The following is a 21,583-nucleotide window of genomic DNA, read 5'->3' as shown; positions in this document are numbered from 1 at the left end:
GGAGAGGGAGGGAAGTGGAGTGGGGAGGATGGGTAGAGGGAGGAAATGAGTTTGTTTTGGGACTGTTGAACTTACCACATTCTTCTATAGGATCTTCCCTGCTGATGAGGCACAATGAACTCAGCCAATTCTGTGCTTTTAACACATGAGGGTGGGAATGGTTAGAAGGCATTTATAGAAAGAGTGAGTAGAAAATAATATGTATATTAATGTGCATGGAACCAGTTTCATCATGGATTAAAATATATTGGTTTTCTTGGTACAGTCTGGAAATAAGATGTTGAAGTCCTATAGAGAGTCTTTAAAATAAAGTATTTTTCTAAATTAAAAAAAAAAGAAGAAGTCAAAGTGTCTTTTGGAAGTTGGAACTCAGGAATCACTTATTGGTAGTTGTGAAAAGCCAAAAAGTAAATTTCTTAGACTGATCTTGAATCCTGGAATTTACATGGTTATCACCGTGGCTTTGAAACTTTGATAAAAGACCTCCCAAAATCTCATTTTCTGGTACCAGACTCCCAGTAGGTGTCATCTTTTCCTCATCCACCTTTGTCTGTGTGCCTTTGCATATATTACTAAGTATATCACTGAACCTCTTTCATAGTTGGAAGCACCTTATTGGTTTGGCAGAATTTCTCTCTCAGTTGGCTCATGAGCCTAGTAGAATAGGTAAAAGGAAACAGAAATGGCAATTTTCACTGAAATTGAGTATTGGAGGAAGTGTCACTGGCAAAACTCTTCAAGCCCTGAGGAAAGTGTGTGTATGTATGTGTAAGTGCTGGGAGAATGAGGAGAAAATTATCTAGGCTGTTTGATGGTGTAAAAGTACAATTATGAAAGTTTCCACAATTATCCTCCGATTTACACCTGGAGAAACCTAGATACCAGTTAGATTACCAAAAAGCTCCTTACAAAGAAGTTTTGCTTTGTTTTTCTGTTTTTCCCAAGATACAGTAACACTGTGAGTATTGCTTATTAATTTTACCTGACAATGTTCAGACTCTCTGCTTACAGCATTATTGAAATATCTCTCCATGGGAAAGTAGTAAAATAAATTTCAAAAATATAAGATTCTTCTGAAAACTAATTATTTATCTCAGGAGATAGAACTCATTCATATCCAATTACTATATTTAGGAAACCTGCAGACATATGAATGGCATTTCTTTCTTTCTTTCTTTCTTTCTTTTTTTATTGAGACAGAGTCTCAGTACGTCACCCTCAGTAGAGTGCTGTGGCATCATTGCTCATAGCAACCTCAAACTCTTGGGCTCAAGCGATTCTCTTGCCTCAGCCTCCCTAGTAGTCCTAGCTACAGGTGCCCACCACAACACCCAGTTAATGAATGTCATTTTTAATCTATCTTAGGAACAGATTATAACTGATAGAGCCCTGCCCTTTATAAATTTACAGAACAAAAGAGTGGGGTCATAGTTTTCATGTAAGGAGCTCTTACATTATGCTTGAGAATTTGAATCCATACTCATGAATTTTTTTTTTTTTTTTGGTATTTATGTCTCAATTTGTTGATATAGACAGAAAGGTTTGGTACTCTTGTTGAATATGAAGGAACAATTCCTGAACTAGACAGTAAATAATTAATTAATTTTTTTCTTCAATTTAATATGTCTTTGAAAAGAGTAAAGCACTACCTTTTGAGTTAGAGTAACTATGTAGCCTAATGGATAGCATCTGCTTCCACGTATCCGATGCTCCTGCCCAACTGTCACCTCTCACATACTCACCCGGTGTCTCACACTGACAGTCACATCCCCCTTCCTCTCAGCTCCTTGATCTTTAATTTTTTTCCTAGGGAAAAATAAACAAAAGATGATCTTGTTGAAGGATAGAACCCCAAAATAAAGCATAAATAAATTTCCAAAATTCACCTACGTTGGTACCTTAAAATGAGTCACTATAGTCCTGGGCCAAAGTTAGGCTCTGCTTGCTTTCAAAGAAATACCTCAGTCTGTCATATATGATTTGTTTTCATTGGTCCAGATTTTTAAAAAAAACTTCATCTTATATTTCCTACAGCTTTATTATTTTAAACTCTTAGCTTTTGCAGCCTATCTATCTCTCCCTTGAATTACAGAAGTGGACTTCCTTGGAGAAGCTATTCTTGGAAGCAGAAACAATATTTCCATTTGACCTACACAGTCACTCAAGATTTCTAACATAATACAGAAAAGCAATGGTAATAATTCATGGTATTCTTCTTTATGCTTTGACTATATTCCACCATATTACCTTTCCAATTGATGAATTCCCATGGTTGGAGCCTGTGAATACAGTTTTCCTGTCACAATATATACATGGCAAACAGACATTGTGGAATTGTATTTTTAAAACAAGAAAGGGAGGAAAAAAGAAAACAAGAAAGGAGAAAGAAAAATTGTTAACAGAATAGAAAATGACCTATTTCCTACATCAGGGAAGTCTGGCTCCTCACTGCTATCTCTGAGTCTTTCTTTGGAGAAGTAAATCTCAAAGCCAAAACATCTTATCTGTGAAAGAATGTCTTTTAGAATTTGTTTTCTCCTTTGAAAATTCCCTAATCACTTCACAGGGAGATTGGCGGCCTGACATTATATTGGGAACCAGTGGCTTCCCAATTCTTGTTGAATCCTTCAGCCTACATTTTCATAGGGGCTATTAAGGGTTTGGGATAATCAAAATTTACCTCAGGACTTAGAACACAAAAGGATGTCAATATAAAAGTACTTGACGATTTAGTGGTGGCTGATGAGGAGGGGAGGAAGCTCTGAGTTCTGAAATGATCACATGATCTTATCCTATTTAAAGTATTGCAGGTAGTGACAAAAGTACATTCTCCCAGTTCACATTAGAAGTCAGCACAAGAGTCTTTATTGCAAAACTCATATTTTAAACAATGAAAACTTCACATCATATTCAATCATGTGTAGTAATTCACAAAACTGGTTCAGCAATAGAAATATATTTTTGCACTTGTTTTTCTATGTTGGAATAGGAAATTGGAAAAAATTAAATACAGTATAACCACATATTCATAATACCCAAATACTTACCCTCTTAATTAACATCATAGTGTTTCTTAAACTTTAATATGCAAAGGAATAACTCGGGGATCCTGTTAAAATTGTAATGATTGCAGTTTAGGTAGGTCTGGGATGGAAGTGAAATTCTGCAGTTCTAACACTCTCTCAGGTGTCACCAACTCTTGTGGTCTAAAGACCACATTGACCAAGGGTCTGAAAATTCCTTTCTGATAGAGGGAACAGCTGCCTCAGTTGAAATTAACTACTGTAAGTCATCTAGGACCATGAACTTTGAAATCTTCAGTCAAATGTACTTCCCAATGGAGCTATTTTGGCAAAAGTGTGACAGCTCTGAATTCTTTGATGAAAATAATGTTCTTCATTTTCCAGTTTAGAAGGCTCTGAGTTTCAACTTGGTCAGCCTGTAGTCTAATCATGACCAACTACAGCTCAGAAAATAAACCCCAAGAAACTAAAAGAAGGGGTGGCTCCTGTGGCTCAAGGGAGTAAGGCGCTGGCCCCATATGTTGGAGGTGGCAGATTCAAACCCATCCCCGGCCAAAAACTGAAAAAAAAAAAAAAAAAAAAAAGACTGAAATTAGTTGTTTGAGAGTTTGTGTTTTTCTTTTGTTAAATCTTTCCACCCTTATCTTTTATTTCCTGCAAAGTAGAAAATAATACAGCAAAATAGAACCAAAGGGCGAATGCGCCTTTGCAGATTTGGAATCGCGGGCCAACTCCATCTTTTCCTCCTTCTGCCTACACAGCCACTCTGAGTGGTGCCAAGTCCGAGCAGTAGAAATGGAACAGCACCAATGTTAATGATAACTCATTGTAAAATAGGTTTACTTCCTGTTTGAGTAAGAAAAAGATTATTAAAAAGCGGACTTGCCTTCAGATTCACAAACAGTTCTTCAATTTACTACAACAACCTAGAGCAGATAACACAGGGTTTTCTGCTTTGCGTGTGAATTAGGCATTAGATTGTGGAAGTTACGAAGGATTGTGTTGTTGAAGATTTGTACATTTGTATACGTAAAATACCCACATGCTTGCCTGTGGAAGGCAGCAATGTAAAGTTTTCAGGCATGGGTTTGGGTTTGGGAGCTTCTCAGTCTTAGAGGCTGTGAGTTCTGCCCAGCCTTAAGCTTGGCCCACAAATACAATAAACAGAAAAAGCTTTAGGACTGTGAATAGACCCCGGCTGCAGAGATGAGACACAAAATGGCAATTTAGGGTCTGGAAAGATAGGCAATATTCTCCTAAAGCCTGAATAAAATCAAATTTACGCTTATCGGTCAAGCTAAAAATGGAGGTGCCGGGGATTGAACCCGGGGCCTCGTGCATGCTAAGCACGCGCTCTACCACTGAGCTACACCCCCTGACAACGTTGCATTCCCGGGAATATATTCAAGGCAGAATACACCATTTTGCTATGTTTTAGCATACCAGACATGCCAAAGTCCATTCTACCTAACCTGGCTTATTTCTACAATCTTAAACTTAGGTTTTGAGTGCCAATTCACTGACAAACGAGTAAACTCCATTCTAAACTAAAAGCCTCTGTTGGTGGTCCCGGGACCTAGAAAGGCTCGTCAGTCGGAGTCACTTCTCTCCAGTACTAGAAGAGCCCGGTATGAAACATGTCTCATGTCTTCACTCTCCCTCTCTTTTCTCACTGATTGAAAGGGCTGCCAGCAGGCCACAGAATATAATGCGGGAGATACAAAAATAAGAGGCCGTATTAGATCCAAACGCGGAGAGAAAACTTAGGGCAAACGCAGAGCGGTTCTCATCAGTCTCAGCCATTCTCCCGCAGATTCCAGCGCTAAGACCCACCGAGGCGCTGACCGGGAAGCCAGGACTGAGGAAGCGGCGCCAGCTGTGATCGCGCCCCCTTTCGGCAGAATGCTCTCGCCGACCAAAGAATCCGCGGAAGGCGATATGGAGGCGGGGACTAAACTCTCAGAAGATGAGCAGTTCAGGAATCCCTCGGCGCACACTGTCTGGTTCACCAATTTCTTTCTCTGAGGCTCTAGGCCTCTCCCTTTCTGTACAACAACCTGACAGAGCCTCGCTAACCTGACAGAGCCTGGCGCATAAGTTGTTTTTATTGGCAAACAGACACGATAGAGTGATGTGGTAAATAAAAGGATTCCTCAATCCTTTGCGAATCAGAGATTAAAAGAACGTCAATCCTACCTGAACTAATTTTTAACACCAGTCGGCAGAAGGTCACATACGAAAAGAATAAATTGACTTATTTATTTTATTATTATTATTATTTTTTACAGAAATAGAGATTCCTAGACCGTTAGCAGAAATAATCAAGGAGACGGGACACGGTCATGAGGGTGTCTGGGCCCGGTATGCCTCTTCTACCCACCACTTCGTTTTGTAGTACCTATGAAACATTCATGAAAACTGACCACAACTTAAGCTAAGAAGAAAATCTCAATAAATTTCAAAGAATAGAAAGAATGCAAACAGCATTCTCTGACTATGATCATGCAATGGAACTATAAATTAATGCCAAATTAAAAAACTAAAGTCCCAGGCCGAGCACGGTGGCACATGTCTGGAATCCCAGCACTTTGAGAAGCTGAGTTCAAGAGCAGCCTGAGTTAGAGCGAGACCCTAGTCTCTTAAAAATAGTCAGGCCTTGTGGTGGGCACCTGTAGGCCCAGTTACTTGGGAGGCTAAAGTAAGACAGTGGCTTGACCCCAAAAGTCTGAGGTTGCTGTGAACTATAACGCCACAGCACTGTAAAAAAAAAAAAAAGTCCCTACTACCTTAAATTTTTTTCTTTTGCCTTTTTAAAAAACTTTATTCAAATTAATTTGAGGGTACAATATTTAGGTTACATTGTTCTCACTTCCAAGCTAAAGCTCCATTTAGGTGCTCCTCACCCAGGGTGAGTGTTATACACCCTCACAATGTGCACATTAGGTGAGATCACTCCTCCTGCCCTCCCTCCTTCGGCCGATGGTGCTCTTCCCTCCCCCTTTCAGCTTCCCTCTACCCCTGAACTGGACTATAATAGCGTTTTATTGTTCTTAGGAATGTGTAATTGTTTATATATTGATTTTATATTAGTATGGAGTACATTAGATATTTATTTATCTTTCCATTCTTGCAATACTTTACTAAGAAGAATGTATTTCAACTCCATCCAGGTAAATGTGAAAGACATAAAGTTTCCATCTCTTTTAATGGCTTCATAATATTCCATGGTATACATATACCACAGTTTGTTGATCCATTCATGGGTTGATGGGCACTTACGTTGCTTCCACTACTTGGCAATTATTAATTGAGCCACAAAAACAATTCTAGTGCAAAGTCTTTGTGGCAAATAAGGTCTTCCGTGTAGCTACCTAGTAATGGGATTGCAAATGGAAGGTCTACATTTAGATCTTTGAGGATTCTCCATACTACCTTCTAAAAAGGTTGTATTCGTTTGCAATCCCACCAGCAGTGTAGAAGCCTTCCCTTCTCTCCACATCCACACCAGCATCTGATGTTTTGGTACTTTGTGATGTGGGCTAATCTTGCTGGGGTCAAGTGATATCTTAGAGTTTTGATTTGCACCACCTGAAATTTTAAAAATATGCTATAAAACAACTCTTGAGGCAAAAGGAAAATACAAAATACAAAATTTAATTATATGATTTTTTTAAAAGGATGAAAATGCAAACATAACATATTGTCAGAATCTGTGAAATAAGCTAAAGCTTTTATCAGAAGAAAATTACTTTTATCAGAAGAAAAATCACTTCCTTACATGCCTTTATAAAATAATATAAAAATAATATAATATAAATGAATCAAAAATAATGTAATATAAATAATATAATATAATACATAATAATAATATAATATAATAATATATAATAATATAATATAAATAATATAATATAAATGAATCAGACACTGAGTTTCAGAAGCTAGAAAGTGAACAAAATAAACCAAAAGAAAGCAGAAGGTTAATAAAGATCCAGAAAGCGATTTAGAAAATCACTGAAAGTGATTTAGAAAAAAGCAGAATAAAGAAACAAAAAAACCCAGATATTTGAGAAGTCAAGAAAATAGACAAAGTTCTAACCAACCTAGTCAAGAAAAAAAAAAAAACTCCACAAATACACAAAATTAGAACGAGTTGCAGAAAATAACCATCAAAGCATAACAACTTTTTAAAAATCATAACAGAAAAATCATACATAAAACAACTCAGCAAATGATTGGAAAACTAAGATAAAGTGGATTTCATAGATAAATATGACATACCCAAATTAACTCTTGTAGAAATAGAAAGTCTAAACAGACTATTTACTTTTGAAAACTAGTTTAATAGGTCAATCCCCAAAAAGGGCACCAAGCTCAAATACTTTCATAAGGAAATTCTATCAAACTGCTAAATATCAAAAAAAAAAGATACCGGGCAGTGCCTGTGGCTCAGTGAGTAGGGCGCCGGCCCCATATGCTGAAGGTGGCGGGTTCAAACCCAGCCCCGGCCCAACTGCAACAAAAAAATAGCCGGGTGTTGTGGCGGGCGCCTGTAGTCCCAGCTACTCGGGAGGCTGAGGCAAGAGAATCGCTTAAGCCCAGGAGCTGGAGGTTGCTGTGAACTGTGTGATGCCACGGCACTCTACCAAGGGCCATAAAGTGAGACTCTGTCTCTACAAAAAAAAAAAAAAAAAAGATACCATTTAAATTATTCATAACATAGAAAAAGGAAATCCTCCAATTATTTTTATTTTTATTTATTTATTTTTTTAGATAGAGTCTCATTCTGTCACCGAGGGTAGAGCCCCATGACCTCAGCCAAGCTCACAGGAACCTCAAACTTGGACGCTCAAGCAATCCTTTCATCTTGGCCTCCCAGTGGTAGGATCATACCTTCCACTGTGTCCAGCCCCAATTAATTTTTTAAATTTTTAAAATATTAAGGGGGTAGAAATGCTTTTAGTTACATGGATCACTTTTGTAATGCTTAAGTCACATTTTAGTACATGTGCTGCTTGAGTCACATTTTAGTACATGCACTGACAAAGTGAGCACCCAATTCATTTTATAAAGTTAATATAATTTGGATTACAAAGATTTCAGTCTGCATCAAAACCAAAAATTACAGGCCAATTTTACATATGTTGTGTATGAAATTCAATGCCAAAATCTTGTTGTTGTTGTTGTTGTTGTTTTTTGAGACAGAGTTTCATTGTGTCACCCTCGGTAGAGTGCTGTGGCATCACAGCTCATAGCAACCTCAAACTCTTGAACTTAAGCATTTCTCTTGCCTCAGCCTCCCAAGTAGCTGCGACTACAGGTGTCTGCCACAATGCCTGGCTATTTTTTATTGCAGTTGTCATTGTTGTTTACCTGGCCCAGGTCAGATTCAAACTCACCAGCCTCAGTGTATGTGGCTGGTGCCATATTCAATGCCCAAATCTTAAATAAAATTAATAGCAAACAGAATTCAATAGCACATCAAAAATAATAATTTTTACAATTTCAAGCGGGGTTTACTACAGGAATGTAAAGATCACTCATTATTAGGAAAGGCATTAATATAATACCTCATAATTGGAACTGGAGGTCATTATCTTAAGTGAAATAAGCCAAACACAAAAAGACAAATTTCACATCTTCTCACTTATATGTGAGAGCTAAAAAAGTTGAACTCACAGTGGTAGAGAGCAGAAAAATAAATACCAGAGGTTGGGAAAAGTCTGTCATGAAGAGGGGTTGGTCAATGATTATAAACATACAGTCAGAAGGTATAAGTTATAATAGTTGATAGAATAGGATGACTATAGTTAGTAACAACATATTATATATTTCAAAGTAGCTAGATTAGAGACCTTGAAATGTTCCCAACTCATGGAAAGAATAAATACTCAAGGTAACAGATACCCTAAATATCCTAACTTGACCATTACACATTCTATGCATGTAATAAAATTATCACACATATCCCACAAATATGTAAGATGCTACATATCAATTAAATTTTAAAAATAAAAAATCCATTATCAGAGAAAAACTATATGTGATTGTCTCCATTGATGTAGAAAGTCATTTGACAAAAGTTAAAGTACATTTAATATTGTAGTAGGCTTAATAGCACCTTCAAAAATTAATGTGTACCCAGAAGTTCAGAATGTGACCTTACTTAGAAATGGGATTTTTATAACTAGTTAAAATGAGGTCATATTAGATTAGGGCGAGTCCTAAAGCAGGCCGTCTGATAATGGAGGTAGAGATTGGAGAGATGTAGCTACAAGCCAAGGATTGTTGTTTAGAACCATCAGAAATAAAGATAAAGCAAACAAGAATTAAGACCTGGCAGGGTGGCTCATGCCTATAATCCTAGCACTCTGGGAGGCTGAGGCAAGAGAATTGTTTGAGCCCAAGAGTTTGATGTTGCTGTGACCTATGACACCAAGGTACTCTACTGAGGGCGACAAAGTGAAATTCTGTCTCAAAAAAAAAGTAAATAAAATAAAGCAAAACAAGAATTCTTCTCTGAAACTTCAGAGGAGGCATGCTCTGTTGTCACCTTGATTTTGGACTTCTGGCCTTCAGAATTGTGAAGGATTAAATTTATGTTGTTTTAAGCCACCTAGTTTGTGGTAATTTGTTACAGCAGTCCTATGAAACTAAAGCAAATATGCCAAAATCAATCAGTAAAATATAAATTTATTAACACTCCTAAACATGATAAAATATATTTATAATTCAACCCCCAAATTAACATTTTTTATTCTTTTTTTTTTTTTTTGAGACAAAATCTCACTTTGTCGCTCCCTGGTAGAGTGTTGTGGTGTCATAGCTCACAGCAACTTCAGACTCTTGATCTCAAATGATTCTCTTGCCTCAGCCTCTCAAGTAGCTGGGACTGCAGGGACTACAGGCACCCACCACAATGCCCAGCTATTTTTAGAGATGGGTGCTCACTGTAGCCCAAGCTGTTCTCGAATTCATGAGCTAAGGCAATGCACTCTCCCAAAGTTCTGGGATTATAGGCATGAGCCACCACGCCTGGCTAAATTAACATTTTAGTTGAAATGCTAGAGGCTTTGCCACTAAAGGCAGGAACAAAGTAAAAATACTTTTCCACTGATAATACCAAGTTGGAGACAGTTGTCAAAGTATTTAACATGGAAATGCAGTTAAAGTCCCATGAATTGAAAAGAAGCAAGAAAAACTATGTTATGATTCAGTGTTGTGATTATGTTACGTGTATCTGAGAAACACAAAAGAGTAAATGAAAATGTGACTACAAAACAATACAGGATTTTACTAAAGTGGCAGTTTATAAAATTACACACAGAATGGGGATGGTGGTTCACATCTGTAGTTCTAGCACTTTAGAAGGCTGAGGTGGGAGGATCCCTTGAGGCTAGGAGTTTGAGATGAGCCTGAGCAATATAGCAAGACCCTGTCTCTAAAAAACAAACAAACAAAGCATTAATCCATTCAAGAGAACAGAGCTCTCATAGTTGAATCGTTTTGTCAAAGTTCCATGTCTTTTTAAAATTTTTTAATTATTTTTAAATTTTTATTTATTTTTTGAGATAAGGTCTCACTTTATTGTGTAAGCTGGAGTGTAATGGCTAGAAACAGATATGATCATAGTGCACTGAAGCCTTAAACTCTTGGCCTCAAGCAATTCTCTCATCTTAGCCTCCTGAAGACAGGACTTTCAAAATTATGCAAATAGAAGAGAGCAAAAAGGAAAAAGAATTAAGAAAAATGAAGAAAGCCTAACGTACTTACAGGACATCATCACGCAGAACAACTTATGCATGTGAGAATTCCAAAAGGAAATTTAAAGAGGGGTTGGCAAAGAATCTATTTGAAGAAATGAATATAAGATTTTGAGAAATTCAAAGAGTTCAAACTAGGATAAATCTAAAGAGATCTATGCAATGTAGTCAAAATGTCAATGTGTCAAAAGTCACAGACAAAGAGAGAATCTTGAAAATAGCAAGGAAAAAAAGCAACTCATCACATACAGGAGAGCTTCTATTAGATGATCAGTGAATTTCTCAGCAGTAACTTTGCCAGAAGAAAGTGAGAGAATATATTCAAAGTACTAAGAGGAAAAAACCCTGTCAACCTAGAATACTATATCTCACAAAACTATCGTTCAAAAACAAAGGTAAAATTAGACTTTCCCAGACAAACAAAAGCTAAAGGAGTTTATTACAAATAGACCTATCCTACCAGAAATGCTGAAGGGAGTCCATCAAGTTGAGAAAAAAGGGGAATAAACAGTAACATGAGACTGTAAAAAAATATATAACTTCCTGGTAAAGGTAAGTATGTAGGAAAATACAGAATTCTGTAGTATTATAATGATGATGTGTAAATATTTTTAAAACTAGTATAAAATTTATAAAACACAAAAGACATTAAGAAATAATTATAAATCTATGTTAATTGATATATAATATAACTAGGGTTAATCTGTGTCATCAATAACCTAAAGTAGGAAAGGAGGAAGAGATGTAAGATAGAGTTTTTTCACGCATTTGAAGTTAAGTTGTTATCAGTTTAGACTGTTATATTAAGATGTTTTATGTAATTTCAATGGTAACCACAAAGAAATTTCTACAGAATATACACAAAGAAAAATAAGAAGGTAGCCACAACATGTCTCCACCAAAAAAGAAAAGAAAAAGAAAGAAAGATGGCAAAAGAAAAAATCAATGAAACACCAGAGAAAGGATCAAGGGGGGAAAGGATGGATAAAAAATCCAACACACATAAGAAAACAATGAACAAAATGGAAATAGTAAGTCCTGCATGTCCAAAATGGCTTTAAATGCAAATGTATTAAATATATCTATGAAAAAACATAGAGTGAATGAAGGTTTATAAAACAAGATTCAACTTGCTGTCTACAAGACTCACTTTAGAGCTAAGGACACACATGGGCTAAAAGTGAAAGGATGAAAAAAGATATTCAGTGCAAATGCAAACAGTAACCTAAAGAAAGCAGGATGGCCATACTTATATCAGACAAAATAGACTTTAAGACAAAGGCAGACACAAGAAACAAAGAAGCTAACATCAGAACTTCCAAATATATGAAGAAAACATCCACAGAACTTAAGAAAGATAGAGAACAACAACACAATAATAGAAAATTTCAATGCCCCAACTTTCAGTTATGGATTGAACAAAGTGACAGAAGATCAATATGGTAATAGAAAATTTAAACAATCAGTGTAACCTGGCTTATTGTACCCTCAATGAATCCCCAACAGTGAAAAAAAAAAAGAAAAAAAAAGAAAATTTAAACAGCATTAGAGAGTAATTGGACCTAATAGATATATACAGAACACTCCCCACCAAAACAGCAGAATACACATTCTCAAATGCATGTGAAACATTTTCCAAGATAGACCACATGTTATGTTGCAAAAAAACTCTTAAAAAATTTAATAAGATTGAAATTATACAAAGTATCTTCTTTGAAACTAGAAATCAAAAACAGTAGGAAAGCAGGGAAAATCACAAATACATAGAAATTAAATAATTCACTCTTAAATAGTCAATGCACTAAATAAGAAATCACAGGGGAATTTGGACAATATCTAGAGGCAAATCAAAATGAAAACACAACATACCAAACTTAAGGGATGCACCAGAAGCAGCACTTAGAGGGAAGTTTCTAGTAATTATTGCTAACATTTTAAAAAGAAGACAGATCTCAAATCAACAACCTAACTTTACACTTCAAGGAGCTAGAAGAAGAACAAACAAAAATAGAAGATAGAAGAAGGAAGGAAATAATAAAGATTAGAGCAGAGATTAAAAAACAGAGAGCATGGCAGTGCCTGTGGCTCAGTGGGTAGGGCGCTGGCCCCATATACCTAGGGTGGCAGGTTGGAACCCAGCCCCAGCCAAACTGCAACAAATAAATAGCTGGGCATTGTGGTGGGCACCTGTAGTCCCCACTACTTGGGAGGCTGAGGCAAGAGAATCGCCTAAGCCCAGGAGTTGGAGGTTGCTGTGAGCTGCGATGCCACAGCACTCTACCAAGGGCAACAAAGTGAGACTCTGTCTCTACAAAAAAATAAAATAAAGAACATAAAACAATAGAAAAATCAATGAAACTAAGAGTTGCTTTTTTTCTAAATCAACAAAATTGACAAGGCCTTAGCTAGACTAAGAAAAAAGGACTCAACTAATGAAAATTGGAAGTGAAAGAGGGAACATTACAATTGATGTCACAGAAAATTAAAATAATTATAAGATCTGATGACTGAACAATTAGATGCCAAGAAAGTGGATAACTCAGAAGAAACAGAAAAATGCTAGAAACATACAATCTATCAAGACAGAATCATGCAGTAGTAAAATATATGAATAGACTCATAACTAGTAAGGGTATTGAAGCAATAATCAAAAACTTCCCAAGGAAAAAAAAAGCCCAGGACTAGATGTCTTCATGAGTAAATTCTACCAGGGATGTAAAGAAGAATTAACACAAACACTACTCTGACTTTTCCAAAAAATTGAAGATGTGGGCAACACTTTCAAACATATTTTATGTGGTCAGCATGACCCTAATGCCAAAACCAGGCAAGAACCCTCCAAGAAAATAAAATTACAGGCCAATATCTGTGATGAATATTTATGCAAAAATCCTTAGCAACACACCAGTAAACCAAACTCACTACCACATTAAAAAGATTATAAACCATGCGTCTTACAAGGGTACATGTGAAACTTACTAAATGTAGAATATAAATGTCTTTTTTTGGGGGGGGGATCACACATGTTTTGATGTTTTCTAGAAATATCCTGGAGAATCATGCAATGCTGCCAGCATTGTAGGCAATCCTTGGCCTCAAGTCTGCACACTCCTTTGCAACTGGTCCTGTAATGGCAGAACCTTTCATTTCGCCTTTATTGTTTACTATGACCCTGCATTATCTTCAAAATAAAGAAACACACCATCTTTTCTCCGGTATGACTTCCGCTGTCGTATTACCACTGCCGGATGAACCTTCTTTCTGAGCTCTGGTTTGCCTTTCTTAGCTGTGGCGATCACCATGTCACCCACACCAGCAGCAGGAAGTCTGTTGAGTCGTCCCTTGATCCCCTTTACAGAGATGATATACAAATTTTTGGCACCTGTGTTGTCAGCACAGTTGATCACAGCTCCTACCAGAAGACCCAGGGAAATCCAGAATTTCGCACCAGAGGACCCACCGCATCCTCGCTTCGACATCTTGGACGACTGGAAAAGGACCAATATAAATGTCTTAACACAATAACTAAGAAAATGCTGGGTAGGCTATGTTAACCAGTTTGATGAAAATATTTCAAATTGTATATAAAACCAGTGCATGGTACCCCATGATTGCATTAATGTACACAGCTATGATTTAATAATAATAAAAAAAGATTATAAACCAAGACCAAGTGGAATGTATACCCAGAATGCAAAGATTGTTCAAAATACAAGAATTCATTCAATGCAATATATTATATGAACAGAATGAAGGACAATAATCACATGATTTTCTCTACTAATGCAGAGAAAGAATTCAACAAAATTCAACACCCTTTTATGATAAAACATTCAACAAACTTGGAATAAAAAATGATCCCAACATAATAAAAGCCATATACGAAAAGCCAATAGGTAACATCATACTTGACTGAAAGATTTTCTTCTAAGATTGGAATAAGGAAAAGATGTTTTCATTCTTACCACTACTGTTCAGCATAGCACTTGATGTCCTAGCCAGAGCGGTTAGACAAGAAAAAGAAAAGGCATACAAATTGGAAAAGAGAAGTAATATATCTCTGTTCACAGATGACATAACCTTATATGCGGAAAACTCTAAAGATGCCACACACACATGCATAAACACACACACACAATCACAATTAATAAACAACTTTAGAAAAGTAACAAGGTACATAGCCAACACACATACAAAAAAAGTTGCATTTCTATGTGTTAACAATGAACAACCTGAAAAGGAAGTTAAGAAAAAAATTTCATTTACTATAGTACCAAAAAGAATAAAATACTTAGGAATAAATTAACCCAAGAAAGTAAAAGATTTGTATGGTGGTAAGTACGAAACATTGCTAAAAGAAATCAAAGATACAAATAAATGTAAAGGAATCCGTGTTTGTGTATTGGAAGACTTAATATTGTTAAAATGTATGTACTACCCAAAATGATCTATAGAGTCAATGCAATCCCTATCAAGAACCCAATGGCATGTTTTGTATAAATAGAAAAAAAATTATCCCAAAATTCCTATAGAATCTTCAGAGAGCATGAATAGCCAAAACAAAGAACAAAGTTCCTCATTTCAAAACTCACTACAGAGCAATAATAAGGCCAGGCGCCATGGCTCATGCCTGTAATCCTAGCACTCTAGGAGGCTGAGGTGGGTGGATTGCTTGAGCTTATGAGTTGGAGACCAGCCTGAGCAAAAGCAAGACCCTGTCTCCACTAAAAATGGAAAAACTGAGGCAAGAGGATTGCTAGAGCCCAAGAGTTGGAGATTGCTGTGAGCTATGATGCCATGGCACCCCAGCCAGGGGGACAGCTTGAGACTGTCTCACACACAAAAAAAGAAAAGCAGTAATAATTAAGATGATGTAATATATACATAAAGATAGGTATATAGACTAATGAAACAGAATAGAGAACCCAGAAATAAATCTTTGCATATACAGATGAATGATTTTTGACAAGAGAGCCAAGATTATACAATGGGGTAAGGGCAGACTCTTCAACAATGTCTAAGAAAGTGGATATCCATATGCAAAACAAAGCAGTGGATCTTATCTATACCATTCACAAAAAATAACTTCAAATGGATTAAAGATCTAAACATAAGACCAAAAACTATAAAACTTTTAAAAGAAAGCATAGTGGAAAAGTTTCAGGATATTGGATTTGACAGTGATTTCTCAGAGGTGACACCAAAAACACAGGCAACAAAAGCAAACATAGACAAGTGGGGTGACATCGAGCTTTAAAACTTCAGCACATTAAAGGAAATAATCAACAGAGTTTAAAGAGTATTTTTTTACTTCAATAAAAAAAATGCACTGAGATAAAAATAAATGCACAACATGCCAAAATACATGGGATGCACCTAAAGCAGTGCTGAGGCAAATTGATAGCTATAAATATCTATATTAAGGAAGACAAATGATCTCACATCAATAACTCTTCTTAACCACTAGAAAAAGAAGTGCACAGTAAAACTAAAGCAAGCAGAAATAAAGAATACAGATGAGAGTGGAAACTAATGAAATAGAGAAAATCAATAAAATCAAAGGTTTTTTTTGGAAAGATTAACAAAACTGACAAACCTTTAACTAGATTTAAAAATTAGATTTTTAAATATTTAAAAAATAGAAAGATTAACAAAACTGACAAACCTTTAACCAAGAAGAGAGACAGAGGAACTCAAGTTACTTAAATCAGAACTTAAATAGGGACATGATACTGATTTGTAGGAAAAAGTAATATAAAGAAATGCCTTGTTTCCCTGAAAATAAGACAGTGTCTTATATATTAAGGTGTGCTCCCAAAGATGCCCTAGGTCTTATTTTCAGGGGAAGTCTTATCTTCCCTGTGAGTAGGTGTTATTTTCAGAGGATGTCTTATTTTCGGGAAAACGGGGTAGTATGAATAACTGCATGTCAATATACTAGGTAACTTAGATGAAATGGCAAATTCCTTTAAAAAACACGAAGCACTAAAATTGACTTAAGAATACATAAAAATCTGCACAAACCTATACCAAGTAAAGATATTAAATTAGCAATTGAAATCTAACCACAAAGAAAATATTAGGCCCATATTCCTTCATTGGTGAATTCTATCAAATACTTAAAGAAGAATTAATTTTTCACACCCTTCCAAGAAACTAAGAGGAAAGTCATTTCATGAAGCTTACCCTAATGCCAAAACCAGACAAAGACATTACAAGAAAAGAAAACTACTGATCAATATCTTTCATGAGTATTGACAAGACAAAAATCCTCCATAAAATACTAGCAAACAGGATCTAGAAAAATATGGTAAAAAAATATACACCATGACCAAATAGAATTCATCTCAGACATGATAAATTGATTTAACCTGAAAATCCATTAACACAGCAACAAAAGCAAAAACAGACTCGTGGGGCAACACTTTTAAAGAGATATACAAGAAACAATTACCCATTAGGAGTGAGAAGATCTGAGGGCAACATCAGGCTGCCATGTTGCAGCTCCTAATCTCTACAGCACTGGAGGGTAGGGATTAGAAAACTGTCACATGTCTGTTTTCTTGTAACAGAGGACCCAATATGGGATGACTTCTCCATGACTGAGCCTTTTGAAGCAGCTAAAGAAGCACTCCTGCATGTGAAGACTCTAAGTAGCATTTCAGCGGCCTTTGGCTACTATTGTTCACTCTCTCTCCGTTAATGTTCCCCAAATACATGTTTGCCTGATTATTATCGAAGGGAGAAAAATCCATTCTTTTTTACATTAGGATCCCCACATATTTTTTTCTTTGAAACAAAAACAAAAAAAAAAGCTCAGTTGTGCAAACTTGAAGTTATGTACTTGAGCTTTGTTTTTTGTTTTTGTTTTTGTTTTTTTTCCTGAGACAGAGTCTAACTATGTTGCCCTCAGTAAAGTGCTGTGGCATCACAGCTCACAGCAACCTCAAACTCTTGGGCTTAAGCGATTCTCTTGCCTCAGCCTCCCAAGTAGCTGGGACTACAGGCACCTGCCAGAACGCCTGGCTATTTTTTGGTTGCAGTTGTCATTGTTGTTTAGCAGACCCGGGCTGGGCTCGAACCCTCCAGCCTTGGTGTATGTGGCTGACACCCCACTCACTGAGCTACGGGCACCAGCTTTGAGCTTTGTTCTTTCCACTGGTGGGAGGAGGCTCTCAAATGAGAGTCAAGACAATTTGTTCCCTCACTAGCCACTCTACAAAAAATAGCTCAGGAAGTTCCTGGGAATGATAGGGTACTACTGAATATGGATTCCTCTGTATGCAAAGTGCCTTAAGCCCTTATGTGACGCTTTAACAGGGGAAGTTGTGGAAGGACTGACATGAGTGAGGGAACAACAACAAAAAAGCCTTCCAAATCTTAAAACAAGCTCTTTCCAACGCACCTGTCTTGAAAACACCTGATTTAAAGAAACCTCTCTTTATCCTTTCATTGGGCCTACAATTATGATCATCCTTTTCTTACTGTTCGGACCCTGCCTATTTAAGCTCATTATTAAGTTTGTATCTTCTAGACTCCAAAAGTTCCACATTATGACAGAGGTGATGCAGAGATTCCAACAAATACTGATAGAACCTTTTGACCAAGTGGTCAGAAACTTCTGACTCCAAAATTCCTTTAGAGTAGGGAAACTGAGGAGGGTCCCTGATAGGTACACCAACACCCTATTTCGACAGCAGGAAGTAGCTAAGAACTGTCTTGTCCATCATCCCTTCAAGATTTCAGGACCATATCTCCTCAGGGGGGAATGAAAAGGGGCATTAAGAAAGGGGCTTTAAGGGTGATGGGAGGAAACCCTGGCCTGATAAACCAGGAAGTCTGGAGGGCCCATAAGAATGTGGATATTAAGTAATCTATATAACCAATGACCAATAGAAAGAGACAATCAATGATCAATAGAAAAGGGAAATACTGCCTGGCAATGCAGAGAAGCCAGCGAAAGACTTGCAACCAATTTCAAACGAAGAATATTTATGTATGTAACTGTAGACTTTTGTGTCTCTGTCTCTCCTTATCTCCTTCATGAGAGGCACTCACTTCCAATTGTCTCTGAAAGTGCTCTAAACTTTCTCTTTGTTCTTCCTAAATAAAATCTCTCTTTGTTACCCTGAAGAAAAAAAAAAACAAATTTTCATCCCACTTCCAATCTACTGACTGCAGGAGACTCCGGCAGGGCGGGAGTGGGGTAATAGGAAACAAAATAACGATATGGAACAGATAAAGGATTTTGATAAAACAGGAACGAAAAATTCAAGGCTCTTTCTTTGTGTCTCAGCCTCCAGGTCTCTGGGCCTCTAGGTTAGAGTAGAAGGTAAAAATCATTTGTTTGAGGAAGAGCAAATCATTTATTCCCTATAGTGTACTTGGAGTTATACAGCTATTTTAAAAAAAAAAAAAAAAAAAGAAAGAAAGAAAGAAATTCACAGTGAGAATTTTGTTGCCTTTTTGGCTTTCTGGTTATAGAACTAAAAGAGGATTCTTTTTTTGTGTGTGACTGTACAAAAATCATGGACTTTATTATACATTTAAAAAATCTTCTAACAACAATTTCCTGAAGTCTTGTCAGCAAGACTTACTTTGACAAAATGAAAAAATAAGTTCACCCCACATGTATACCATGATCACATAAAACTGAGTTCTTCAAATTCAATTATAAAACAAAATGTTGCATGATTTTTAATTGTACATTGTATGATTAATAGTATCAGTGAAATAAGAATTAACCAATTCACTTACATTACAAAATCACCAAATATACAAAGTAATTTTGGACATTAGTTATAACTTAATTCCTAGTTCTCATATTAACTGAGGAAATCCCAACTGGTCCTTTTTAGCTTTTGCCCTGAGCATGATTTCAGGTAGGTGGGGAGTTGCTTTAATACACTAGGTCCCTCTCACTTCACTGTTTCAGAAAGCAAAGCTGTCACGTTCACTTAAAACTAGTTTGTCTCACACTGGTGCATTTGTTGGTCTCACAAATTATCACTCTGTGCCATAGATAACCCCTAATTCTCTTTCATGGCAAGAATGGTATATTTAGTCTTCCTAAGTAAAATTTGGTAGTTAAACATAGTCCAGATGAGAGGATTAGGGAAATAATGAGGCAGAGATAAAAAGCTTTTTCTGATTCATTACGTTTCATAAGTTACGAAGAGGCATAGAATATGAGCAAAAATACGTAAAAGCAGAAATTCTAAAACAATCCTATTAGCATCCAGGCGGGGGGGGGTGTGTTACCTATGCTGACTGCTAAGCTATTCAGAGGCAAAAGTTCTGTTGAGGTCAGATGTGAGTATATTTCAAAGGTAGTGAACAAGTGATTGGAATTATCTATTGATTTTTGTATACTAATGATCCCTTCTTCATCCCTTTATCAGATAAAGGGGACTATATCCTGACTGCCACGAACTGACTAGTATTTCCCCTAAGTAACTCTGATTTGTTGATGGTTCATATCTTTAAAAATTCAAGGTGTGTTTTGTACTGGATAGCCTATAATTTTTTTTAATACTTTTTAATGGCAAGTACCCCTTTGCCAATACCTACTCAAAAGATTAGACTAATTTACGCATGCATCACTTAAGCACAGGGATATGTTCTAAGAAATGCATCATTAGGCAATTTAGTCCTGGTGTGAACATAACAGAATGCACTTACACAAACCTAGATGGCAGAGCTAGCCTACACATTTAGGCTATAAGGTATAGCCTATTGCTCCTAGGTTACAAACCTGCAAAGCACATTACTGTACTGAATACTGTAGACAATTATAACCCAGTGGTAAGTATCTGTGTATCTAAACATAGAAAAGGCACTGTAAAAATATGATATTATAATCTTATGGAACCACCTTCATATAATGTAGTCCATTGTTGACCAAAATGTCCTTTATGTGGCCCATGACTGTACTTCTAATTTGATCATGACACCTTGCTAAAGTTTTATGAGCACTGATGTTGTTCATGATTTTCCTATTATGTGAACGCATAGGCATTATAAGGCACCTAAAGAAACATGGAAAATCATTAATGATATTATTAGAGGGAAAGCAACATTGGAAAAATAACTCAATTATGAATATTGAAGCCCATTATAAAGTTAGAACTTTTGAAGCTAAAGAAAATGCTCTAAACAACTACTATTGGCATTATAAAAACAGTTTCTTAGCATGGTTTTCAACTAGAAGAGTATATTCAAAAACAAAAATCTACCATACTGAAAGATATTGGCTGTAACAAACTCTTATACACAGCAAAGGACTTTGGTGTTCCCAAGACGGCCATTTGGTGGCACCTAAGTCATTCTCCAGACCTGGATGCTCATATTACAGAAGAGCACCCAAAGTGTGGCAAGAACAAATTTGGCTATATTTTTCAAAATTATCATTAAAAAGATGTTGCTAAGGAAACTATGGATGGTTGAATTTTTTATCTGTGTTTATCATAACCTTACAAAAAACTAAAGCTAGGTTAGGCACCCATAGCACGATGGTTAAGGCTCCAGCGACATACATCGAAGCTGGCAGGTTTGAACCCAGCCCGGGCCAGCTAAACAACAATGACAACCGCAACAAAAAATAGCATTGTGGTGGGCACCTATAGTCTCAGCTACTTGGTAGGCGGAGGCAAGAGAATAGCTTAAGCCCAAGAGTTTGAGGTCGCTGTGAGCTGTGATGCCATAGCACTCTACCAAGAGCAACATAGTGGGACTCTGTCTCAAAAAACAAACAAACAAACAAAAAAACTAAAGCTATGGTAAGGCTTCCATTTTTCT

At 36.6% G+C, this 21,583-nt stretch overlaps 1 non-coding gene and 1 pseudogene across 2 annotated transcripts; both read right to left on the bottom strand.

The window, feature by feature from the left end:
• Positions 1–4,327: 4,327 nt before the first annotated feature.
• On the bottom strand, positions 4,328–4,399 carry TRNAA-AGC (transfer RNA alanine (anticodon AGC)). The gene has a single exon. It is a non-coding gene; the product is annotated as a tRNA-Ala (tRNA).
• A 9,426-nt stretch (positions 4,400–13,825) lies between these two features.
• On the bottom strand, positions 13,826–14,276 carry LOC128593829 (60S ribosomal protein L23-like; annotated as a pseudogene). Its single transcript, XR_008382413.1, has one exon. The product of XR_008382413.1 is annotated as a 60S ribosomal protein L23-like (transcript).
• Positions 14,277–21,583: the final 7,307 nt, after the last annotated feature.

This window comes from Nycticebus coucang, chromosome 9 (genome assembly GCF_027406575.1).
Source record: "Nycticebus coucang isolate mNycCou1 chromosome 9, mNycCou1.pri, whole genome shotgun sequence".
NCBI classification, from domain to species: Eukaryota; Metazoa; Chordata; class Mammalia; order Primates; family Lorisidae; genus Nycticebus; species Nycticebus coucang.
Note: the sequence above shows the minus strand (reverse complement) of the source record. Positions and strands in the feature narration are given on the sequence as shown.